Genomic DNA, 12355 nt, shown 5'->3' on the forward strand with positions numbered 1-12355 from the left:
CTCCCCCCCTTGATCGGAATGGAGGGTGCCCATAGTACATTTCGAGACATTTTCAGCCATAGCCAGAAATTATTTGAAGCACATAAAAAATTCGGCCTTTGCTTTAAGCAGAAATACCCATGCATGCCTGGAGTAATCATCAATGAAATTCATGAAGTAAAGGTAATTTCCCAAGGATGGAGTTTGCATGGGCCCACAAACATCACTATGCACAAACTGCAACCTGCATGTGGCCCGAACTGAACCATCCTTTGGAAACTTAGAACGCTTCATCTTACCCAACATATAGCCTTCACAAAAATGTTCCACAGGTCCTTCAAGAGGCGGCAAAGAAGCAACCATATAGATTTCTGCAAACGTAGCAATACGGAAAAATTCAGATGACCAAAACGTACATGCCAAAGTTTTGCATTTGAAATAGCCCTTGAATCTGCAACAGCATTTGCAAAATTTTGTCCACACTTGTCATACAAAGTGAGCTTATACAACCCACGGCACAAAAGGCCAAATGCAACAATTTCATCCTCCAAAACTGAGATCATGAACTGTACACCTGTTATCCACAAATTTGACTACAAGTCCAAGTCTAGCAAGTGCAGATACAGACAAGAGATTCTTCTTGATCCCAGGTACATAAAGTGAATCAACAAGTGTGAAAGAACTGCCATTTGCAGTAGTAAGCACAATCTTTCTAACTCCCTGAACCGGATAAGAGGCATTGTTGGCACAAGTGACTGGATTTTCATGAGGGACAGACTTTAGAGAGGTGACCAATTCACAATGTGAGGTAATGTGCTTTGTAGCACCACTATTAAAATACCACACATCTAAATCTGCAACAACTGACAAGCATGCATCATGGACAGTAGGATTGTAAGTGCACTCTGCGCTAAAAGCCCATTCTGCATCAACATCAGCATTACAGTCTCCTTTTACATAAGAATCAACAATGGCTGCATTTGTAGTGGAACCAGCATTTGCAGTGGAACCACCCTCTTTCTTCTTAGCCTCTTTGGCCAACACATCTTCTTTTTGCCCTTATCACCAGAATTTCAAGACGAATTGATGCCAGCAAAAGAATTAGGAACATAAGTTTTGTCACTCGCAGCAGAACCATAAGAAGTCGTTGCATTGCTGTTACCGCCCTTTCTTTGAGAAGCAATAAAAGCCTATTCAACTGCACACTGCCTAGTCTTGTTTTTTCTGGAAAGTGACTCTTGCAACAGCAATGTGCATAATGCATCAAACTTGACAACTTTTGGGTTTCCTTGGGTCATAAGTCTCCAAGTACTAGCAAAAGTCTGGTAAGAATCTGATAAGGCATCAAGAACAGTCTGCACAAGGGGACTGTCTAAAATGACTTCACCTGCAGAAATAAGTTGCTCATTGATATCCTTAACACTAGCAAGGAAAGTGTCCATATCATCTTCCTCATGCATAATCTTCGACTCCAGCTCTTTACGCAGCAAAGCAATTTTAGCCTCATTGCGGCTTGCATAAAGACCAACCAAAATATCCCAAGCCTGTTTTGCAAATTTTGTTGAACGGATGTGAGGAGCAATGGTGCACTTCAGAGACAAGGCAATCAATGTATGATCGTGCACATCCTTTACATCCCAACAAGCTTGTTCTACCATAGGCAAAACAACTCTAACAGCAGCAATCCTTGCAGCAAGACCTGCAACATCCTCAACATTGCCTACATCCTCAAAACCAGGACGTACATCAATGCCCTGCACAATATTTTAGACGCCCTTTGACACAAGAACGTGTTGCATCATATAAGCCCACATAGGGTAATTGTCCCCATCCAACCTATCCTCAGCAGCAAACATCTTAAAGACATCTTTGTTGTTGTCAGCTATGCTAAATGTTGCACCTGATGTGAAAATTGCCCGAAAATAGGAGAAACGGAGTGGGAACAACACGTGTTATATAGCACAAACCATAGAAGACTGTAAGGCACCTGTTATGGAAAAAACGGCACTGACAAAAAATCTGCACAAAATGACGAAATTGCCTGCACAGACCTACCTGTAGTGGAAACAAAGGCCGAAATGAGCCCGAATTAGAATTCTTAGCAGACTAAGCTCTACAAGAACCCCAAATATTTGTTGGCGTGCGAACGCTCACCAAATATCATTGTAATCAAAGAAAGTGAGCAGGCGTGTGCTGGAGCAGCTGGCGACTAAGCCCGGGAGGATGTAACCTGCTCTGATACCAATTGTTGGAATAAGGGTTGCAGCGAAACGCACACAGCTTGGAGAAGACGAAGGAAGCTCAAGGCACACACTAGAGAGAGAGTGTGTGTTGCTTAGTGTGCAATGGAAAGATAGATAGCCCTAGAGTGATGGGCGTATATACAATGCTCAGGGGAAAAAACCTCCTAAAGAGGGAAAAAATGCCCCGGTGTTCCTAGTGTGTTCACACACATCACTACACATGTATATGGTAACAGAAAAATGACTAATGATTATGCTTTATCTTCTCTACCCCATGGTGGAGGAAGACTATGATTTCAAGAGAGAGGTAATGTCATAAAAACTAATATCTAATTCTCCTAAATGATTTTCCCGTGTTAAACTGATCATTTAATATGGGGAAGTTCCAGGGGAGAAAAGGATAGAATATATTGGTTAAGCTGGTAGACCGGCCACAGTAGGGATCCAAAGGAGGGAAAATACGGATCCAAAGGGGGGGGGCAACTGCAAAAGAGCAGTGTGCAACAATGGGCTTAAAAGACCCTAAGGTTCAGCCCATTAAGACTTCCAAAATGCTAAGGTTCCAAAATTCAAAGGTTGTGTCCAAAGGTCAAACATTAGGGAAATTGGATGCTTTGTGTGTGTCCCAAAAGTCTTCATGCATCCCTACATAGGAGGGGGCGAGCCCTAGTTGTCGGAGATGAGACAGAAACTCACACACAAACACAAGCTCCCTTTACACAAAGGGAGAATGAGGGACACATGTCAACTCCCTAGCCTAGATGCCCACAAGGTGTACTCAAATCCTATTGGATGACCTTCGAGGTGGAACAATGAGAATTAGGCCAGAGTAAATCTAGTTTAATCAATTTTAAAACACTTAATAAAAGAACTAATAAGAATTAAGCTCTCTAGAAGACTATTGGACAGTCTCCCAAGGGGTCCAATGAGCATTCAACAGCCCAATGGATTGCCTGATTCGTATTGGCCAGGAGGCAAACGGGTCCAATGAGAGTTTAGTTGCATTTATTAATTACCTAAATCTCTCACAAAAGGGGAAATGGGGACACATGTCAGAAGTCTATCACTTATGCTGCTTAATTTCCATTGGCTGAGGCTGGGGAGGTCCAATAGAATGTGAGCATGAGCAAATAGCAAGAGGGGTCGACCAAGAGAGAGAGGGGGGTGATTTTTCAAAGGCATTATTGACTTACACACTGACACAATCTATGTTTGAAGCAAGAAGACTCTCTCTCTCCTTCTCAAGCTTTAATGGAAAGCTTACCACCTACTTCAAGCTAGTGAGAAGGGAGGTCTACACCAACAACTCTTGGCTTTGTGATGCAAATCCAACTAAGAGCCAAGCTTCAATGCATGCTCATCTCCTCTACAATGCTAATTACTAAGCTAAGCTATGCTAATATGAGTGAGATGTACGTCTTTCTCGTAAGAATACTCCTTCTTCCTCTCAATCTACTCTCATACCCCGCTAGCCCTCACCATCTTCGAAGGTGTGTGAGGTCTTGGGTCTGAGGTCTTGGGTCTTGGATTTTCCAACTTCATAGCACTAGCTAGATTGAAGGAACACAAAGAATTGTATTGTAAAATGTCTCTCTTGATGGGAGAAACCATAATACAAAGCCTTTTGGAGGGGGGACCGGCTCCATGAAAATCCGGTCCTCAACTGTTTTCAATTGCTTAATTTCTCTCTCTTTGAAGTATTGTTCATGCTATCTAACTAGGTGTTATACTTTTTATTTCTCTCTCTCTCTCTCCACCCAAGCACTCTTCTTATTCTCATTAGGAATCTATTCTAATGAAATGCTCACTATGTTCATGCTATTTTCCACTACACACAAGGTGCTAGGCCATTAAATGTGACACCTTCTTCATGACACCGACACAGAGAGAGAGAGAGAGAGAGAGAGAGAGAGAGAGAGAGAGAGAGAGAGAGAGAGATGGAGAGAGAGTGAGAGGTTGAGGGAGTAGGTGAGAGAGTGTGTGTGTGTGTGGGTGAGAAAATGAGAGAGAGAGAGAGAGAGCTTTGCTGGTCTGTCGGCTGCTGCTGACACAGGGACGAGGGAGAGAGAGAGAGAGATTCACAGAGAGAGAGAGAGAGAGGGATTGAGAGAGCGGGTGAGGGAGAGACTGAGGGAGCGGGTGAGAATGAGAAATAGGTTGGGTGAGTGTGTGAGAGTGCATGTGGGCATGGTTGCGTAACAAGATAGAGAGAGGGAGAGCTTATCCTTCATGGCGGCCCCTCAGGTTGGTGAACGAGAGGGAGAGAGAGAGCCTTTGGCTACAGAGACAAATGAGAGAGAGAGGGGGGGTGGCGATAATGGAGGAGAGAGGAGGGGGGGGGGGGGGGGGGGGGCAACCTATTGCATGCGACCATGGAAGGGGTGGTGGCACGGGCAAAAAAAATGTTTTCTAATATTTTTTTTGTATTATGCCCCCCCCCCGGTTTGGGTTGGTTCCCTTGGCCGTGGATTTTCAAAAGCCGGCCATCAACATCTTGGCTATTGTGGATGTGTGTGCTATTCAAGACGTTCCAACAACAAAGTTTTGTGATAAAGATGGCTATGATGTCGTTCCTTACTTTGTAGTCAGTGTAATCCAAGGAAACAAAGACAAAGATATGACTCTATAGAACACTTGGAGCTTCAAGAAGATACCGACTATGGAAATCCAAACAACCCAGTAGGTGACATAAATGACACTTTAACTAATGTGTGGTTTTATGATTGTCCAGACCAAAGACCCAGGAACCAATGTCACTGCTACAAGAATGAAGTGCCTCAGAAGTGGATTCCAAAATCCTCTGTGGTGACACAATTGCAACAAGCATCCTCATACATGGCTCCTATACATGAAGAAAAGACCCAACCAAGAGAAACACAACCATGTCAACGGGCTAACAACATGCTAATCAATTCACTAGAGAAGTCCTCCAAGAAACTGCATTCCAGTAGTAAACAAATAGTAAGTTTCCATAACTAGCCAAACCACAAAGGAAAAGTGCCCAATATCAACCTTGCTAAGGATAGTAGAGACAATGATGATTCTTATGACATCCCCTACCAGAAACTCAGGTCATCATTATCACCAGCAGCTTCGAACAACAAGTCAGAGCCAAAAAGATCGACAAATTTGAATATGAAAGAGCCAGCTTGGCCAAAATCAGGTATGGATCAAGAAGACAAAGATCTTGGATGAAAAGTCACAAGATCCATGCCAAAAGGAAAACAATCAAAGTCTGCAAGAACGGCTAAGAAAATCACAGAGTCAATAGCTTTCATAAATCAGCTTTGGGTTCCAAAGAACTATCACCTCCCAAAGTTTGAATCCCATCCTCAACCAAGCGTACAAGGGCCGAAGCAAAGACTGTTGTTGACTCACACAAAGACAAGGTGGATCCCAAAGAATTCTCTTGAAACACAAACAAAGCAGGGACAAGTATGGGTTCCCAAATGAGCATCATCAATGAGACAGCTAGTAATCACCAAGAACTGGGTCCCAAAGGAAACCAATAGAACTATTATCATTGCACCGCCGCTTGAATTCTTTCAATTCCTCCTATGGTTATAGTACATTTAGAAGAGAGATCACTTCAAGACAGAATCCACTACTGCGGAACAATTCCAAATACAACAACCAACAACAAGGCTAAAATGGACTCCAAATAAGCATCAATCAGATAAGTAAGCCTTCAAAAAATTCTCTACAACCTTCAAACAAGAAAACGACACAGGAGATTCAAAGACCATCACATTGATTAGAATAGAAAGCCTCACCAGAAAATGCCAATAATCAACTTTCTTATACCCACATCTTGCACATCATAATTTTTTTACAATGCATTGACTGTAAATGCAGAATAGGGCTACAATACAAGGCCTGCATTGGCACAATTTTTAATTGCCCTAGCACATCACATACCCTTGGCAATAACCTGTCATCTAAGAGGACTCCAAATAGGAGGGGGGGAGGCATTCTAAACGAGGACCTAGTATTATGAATATTAGAGGGAAATGTTTTAAGAGTTGTATTGAATTTTTGTGTTTGATTGTGATGATTTTTTGACAAAATTTAGAGTATACTCATAATAGCGTTACAGGAGTATTACGGGGACAAAAGCCATATATGAGCCCCTAGGGACATGTGTATAGTGTACATTGCATTTAAAACTTTAGTTGATGATTTTGTTTCTTGTTGAGTTGATTTTTGGTTTGTTCAGTTATTTTTTGCCTTTTTTTATTAAAAGAAAGGTGAAAAATCCATAATCTAGATGAAGAAAAGGCTGAAGATATGTTGAGCAGTACAAAGAGAAAAAGGTACATAAAAATGATGAAACTTCATGAGGAATGTTTCAAAGACATATGCACAAGGCTATAGTGTCACAGGTAAGAAAAGAATGGTGATCATCCTGCATCAATAAGAAAATGAGGCCAAAATGATTGAGAATGTTCATCAAACTTTGGTGTGGCCTATATGGACAAAGAAAGTTGGTGATGCGACTAAACATAAGCACCCATCAAGTGTAAAGCTGCCATCAAAAATTTCATGTGACTACAAGGCCGTAGACATGAAGTAGATCTTTATACTTTAAAACTTCTATCTTGTATGTGACTTAATGAAGCATAACAAAAAAAAGGGACTAACAATACTGACAAGAACATAAGGGACAAAAATGACAATTCAATCATCTATCGTGATAGATTTCTATAGGATCAACAAGCGTCAAGCCAAATTTTGGTCATCATCATTGGTTCTACATGTGTTTGGTAGCCAGAAGGTTCCAAAGATGCCCATCAGCCGTTCTCGAGACTGAAATCCAAAAAGTTAGCTTGTAAAGCCCAATGCAAGTCCAAATCAAGCTAAACATTGTTAGTAGACTACAAATAGCGAATACAAGCTAAGGGTAATTTTTTTAAAAAACTAACCCTAGCTATACAAAGAGGCAATTCTTTCAAAGCTGAAGTGATGATAGCCACCAACATACCCTATACATCATGTATATGAGCCTTGGGAAAAGTGGACAATGATAGCTCATAGATGGTCATCTATCCCAAATGATGTCGGATAAGGCTGAAGCAAGTGACTAACTTGGGGAATTAATTGGGGTTTGTCGGGCTTTAACTAAGTCATGTATCAAGTAGAAGCAGTATAGTGATTTATACAGCACACAAAAGCTAATAGTGGCACATGCAACTTTGATCACCTTGATGCAGGAACAACGAAGTCACCAATAAAGAAGAGCATACACAAATGGTAGACAAACCGACCTTCCCACGGTTACATATCGTGTCCTTGATGAGGCAGATCGAATGTTGGACATGGGTTTTGACCCTCAAATCAAAAAAATTATCTCCCAAATTTGGCCTGACAGAAAAACTTAGTATTGGAGTGCAATTTGTGTTGGGGTATAAAGCCCAATGTGGTCGCCCAGGTAAGTGGGCGGGCCGCCAGGTATGTACACATATTCTTTTGTAAAAAGCTAATAAGAACTCACTATGCTCTACACATTACAACAGAGCGAGTTCACCATATCGTCGTGCTCTTCTTCTCGCACTCTCTCTCGCGTCGCACTTCCGCTCGTACTCCTTCAACTGGTATCAGAGCTCAGATCAAGGCTCGGGGCAGCATTGCAGGAAGCTAGAGTCACCTACTCAAATTTAGTGAGATTCGACAGGCAAAGACATGGCCCCAAATCCTGTGAGAGAGCCCGAAGGCCATGGTGTTCTCAGAATTTCATTCTGAGGTCATCTCGGCCACCGTTCGGCTTCGACAAAGTTCTGTGCAGGCTATTTTCGACTACGTGGTCTCGGCGAGTGCAGATCCAACTCTGCAAATTTGGGGTTTCGGCCTACGACTGCAGGTGCTGAGGATATCGGCACTCCCAGAGTGCTAATTTGTGGTTGTCTACACATCGAAGGATGGCTCACAGTTCTTGGAGGCGTGTCACATACGACACGGGCGCATCTACACACAGACTGTAGGCGACATCCACTAGTTCATCAGGTAGCTTGTGTTTGCTGCTTGATATTTCAGATTTCATCCTCACATTGTAGGTACTTCCACATGGGATGTATTGTCAGAGATGATGTATGTTTGTTGAGGGTTTGCTGGCTGTGAGTCACGCAGCAAACAACCGCCGCAGCGATTAGAGTATACAGTGGGAAATTTGTGGATGTATGACTTTGTGGGAAGTCTATGTACTGCCAGATTTATTGCAGCCTTTGTTGAGGTTCAAGTGAGGTTTTATTGAGCTGGGGGATTCTCGAATGTTGAGATCCTTTCGGTGATACAGGTCTTGGAGTGATCCCTCGAGCACCCTTAGATAGGCAGCTAGGATGTATTGACTGTGAGTTAGACAGTTGGGATTGCATATTTGCTTTACTGCCGTTGAGGCATTGTCGTAGTGTATGCTTGCAGGACAGTGACAAGACAGTGAGAGACAGTACAGGTGCAGGATAGGTTTACCCACAGCTTACAGTGTTAGAGAGACAGTGGTTTTTGAGTTGTTTTTGTTCTGTTTTTTAGTACACCAGAGCCATTTTACAAAGGAGACTCTGCCAAAATTTCTACAGAATCTGAAGCTTTCTTGGTTCATTTGACAGGTTGATATTGGTTCAGAGGTCAGTTTACAGAGGAAACTCTGCCAAATTTTTCCCAGCAAAAGTAAACTACTGTGGAGCATAGCTATGGCTGGATTACAGGACACTGCTCTTTACAATATCAAGAAGCTGGATGGAACCAATTTCCCATTGTGGAAGAAGCAGATTTGGCACGTGTTGGTACAAAAGAAGCAGATAAAACCTATAAAGCTCAAGGGGATAAAACCAGAAGATATGGACGAAGATGAATGGAGCGAAATGGATGAATTGGCACTTTCTACCATTATGCTGACTTTGGCAGAAAGCGTTTACTTCGATGTAGCAGACAAGATGTACCATTGTGGCAAGAAGGGTCACATGAAAAGAGACTGCAGAGAATGGAAAGCAGAAAAAGGAAAAGAGAAAGCTGAAGACCATGGTGAGAAGAACAAGTCCTCAGTGAAGATTCAAGAAATAAATGTGCCAAACACTGTTGCAGAGGATGACAGTCTAGTGTCAGGAGACATCTACTTCTTGAATAATACAATGGACTCGGCTCTTCTTACAGACTCAGGGGCATCACTTCATGTGTCTCCAAACAAGGAGTGGTTTACCTCTTATGTGACCACTAAAGATCATGTTTGGCTAGGAAATGGGCAGACATGTGAGATCTTAGGTGTTGGAGATGTTCAATTGAAGTTTCAGAATGGCTCTTCTTTCATGCTGAAGAATGTGAGACATGTTCCTGCAATTACAAAGAGCTTGATCAGCACAGGTTTACTTGATGATGCTGGCTACGTCACCACTTTTGGACAGAACATGTGGAAGATATCCAAGGGTTCTATGACAGTAGCACATGGAGTAAAGTCTGGAGGACTTTACATGATTTATGTATCAAATGTCTCTAAAAATGTAATCAATGTAACCGAGCAGCCGAACGTTTCTTTGTGGCATAGCCGGTTAGGACATATTTCCAAGAAGGGAATGGAAATCTTGTCTCGTTCTGGTTATTTGCCTGGCTTTTCATTTAATTATTTTGAATTCTGTGAACATTGTCTGTATGGTAAGCAAACACAGCATCCACATAATCATAGAAGCAGTAGAAGAGATACACAGTTGGCACTTGTTCATAGTGATTTGTCTGGACCTATGCCTAACCTATCTCTAGGATTAGCTTCTTACTTTATGACATTTATAGATGATTACTCGAGGAAAGTATGGGTTTACTTCCTCAAGCACAAGGATGAAGCGTTTAGTGTTTTCAAAACGTTTGTGACACTTGTGGAGAATCAGAGTGGCAAGAAGCTTAAATGCTTACGCACTGACAATGGTGGAGAGTATGTTTCAAAGGCCTTTCAGGACTTTTGTGAGTCAAAAGGTATAAAACGTGAACTTACTGCTCCTTACAATCCTCCTCAAAATGGTGTTGCTGAGAGGATGAATAGGACCATACAAGAGAAGGTCAGAAGTATGTTTTCTAATGCACAGCTGCCAAATGGGTTTTGGGCTGAAGCTGTATCAACAGTTGTTCATCTTATAAATAGATCTCCTAGCAAGGTTTTGCAGAAGGATTCAGTGGTAGTAGAGATGGTATGGTCAGGCAAGGTGCCCTCATACAAGCATCTCAGAGTCTTTGGCTGTGAGGTGTATATTCACGTTCCAAAAGAATTTAGGAACAAACTTGAGCCAAAGAGTAGAAAGTGCATCTTTCTAGGCTATGGTAATTCTGGTGAGATGGGGTACACACTTTGGGATCCCAAATCCAGAAAGGTTATCCGCAGCAATGATGTTCACTTTAATGAAGCCAAATATCATTCTAAACCAGAGAGGGTTGAGGAGATTAGAAGAGTTGTCTTCCAAGAAGATGGACCTGCACGTGCAAGACAAAATGTCAGGGCTCAAGAGGAGCAAGGACAGGATAGAGTGGAACCACCGGTTGTGGCTGAGCCTGAGACACCTATTTTGCATAAATCTGGACGTATCACGCGACCTCCTGATCGGTTTGTTCCATCTATGAACTATGTCATGTTGACTGATTGCAATGAGCCTTCATGTTACAAGGAAGCAGTCCAAATGAAGGACTTTGGGAATTGGAAATTGGCCATGCATTCAGAGATGACAGCTCTGCATAAAAACCAGACATGGAAGCTAGTTAAATTACCACAGGGGAAAAAGGCTCTACCTTGTAAATGGGTTTATAGGTATAAGATCACCGCTCATGATAGTCAGCCAAAGTACAAAGCAAGGCTTGTTGCCAAGGGCTTTAAGCAAGAACAAGGCATTGACTTTGATGAAGTCTTCTCTCCGGTGGTCAAGATGACTACATTGAGATGCTTTCTTGCATTGGTTGCCATATTAGATTTGGTATTGCACCAAATGGATGTCAAGACAGCGTTCTTGCATGGTGATTTAGATGTGGAAATTTACATGCAACAGCCAGAAGGGTTTGTTGAGAAAGGCAAGGAAGATTTGGTATGCCAGTTGTTAAAGAGTCTTTATGGCTTAAAACAATCACCGAGGGCATGGTACCATAAGTTCCACAAGTTTATGCTTTCTCAAGGCTACAAACGTAGTGAGTTCGATCACTGTCTGTTAAGTATGGAGCCTGATTTACCCTTGTAATTTTCTGTGGTAAAAGCGTACATTTGTAAGGCCCCCATTATGAGGAGAATCCTTCGTGCGTGAAGGAAAATCACTCACCGGAAACCAAAATTTTCACGGACAAGAATCAGGGGCAACTTTAAAGGCCTCGGGGGCGGAGGCCCCCGAGACTTTTTTTTTCAGAATATTCTTTTTCGCTGGAATATTATGGCCGGACGGCGGCCGAAAAGTGGTCGGAAAACAACCGGTCGGTTGGCCGGTGGCCGGTAGTCAATGGCCGATGGCCGGTGGTCGGAAGTCAATGGCCGGTGGCCGGTGGTCGGAAGTCAATGGCCTGTGGCCGGTGGTCGAATTCAAAAGCGGACTTGTCTTCTCAAGGGCGGCCACACATGGGCGGATTGGAGGGTCCGATTTGGACTTATTCGCACAAGGGCGGCTAGCCACACATGGCTGTCTCTCATAAGAGAGGGCAGCCCTTTTGGCCTATAAAAGGAGGCCATTTCTACACACATTTCATAGTGTGAAGTTGATGCAACAAGGTGAGTGTGAGGTGGTGAGAGTGAAGCAAGGCGGGAGCTCCATTAAGGGTATAATCCCTTTGTAAACTACTTCTTGTTTTGAAGTACTAAAGCCATTGAGTGGCTGCTTTCCCGTGGACGTAGCCCACATTGGGTGAACCACGTATATCGTGTGTACTCTCTCTCTCTCTCTACTTTATAATCTCGTGTATATAAATCTGTCTCTCTCCATTAAGTAATCTACTCAATTATCTATTTAGCTACGTCTTATTTCCTAACACTATCTATATACAAAGAAGGCTAAGGATGGCAGTTGGCTGATCCTTATTTTGTATGTGGATGACATGTTGATTGCTGGCAAGCACTTGGAAGAAATTTCAGCTTTGAAGTCAAAGATGGAAAAATCGTTTGACATGAAAGACATGGGTGAGGCAAGTCA

General features: G+C 42.6%; 1 pseudogene; it reads right to left on the reverse strand.

Moving 5' to 3' along the window:
- LOC147434148 (uncharacterized) overlaps positions 1–12355 on the reverse strand; it is a 51596-nt pseudogene that overhangs the window by 15388 nt on the left and 23853 nt on the right.

Source organism: Adiantum capillus-veneris, chromosome 19 (genome assembly GCF_014529385.1).
Source record: "Adiantum capillus-veneris isolate H3 chromosome 19, ASM1452938v2, whole genome shotgun sequence".
NCBI classification, from domain to species: domain Eukaryota; kingdom Viridiplantae; phylum Streptophyta; class Polypodiopsida; order Polypodiales; family Pteridaceae; genus Adiantum; species Adiantum capillus-veneris.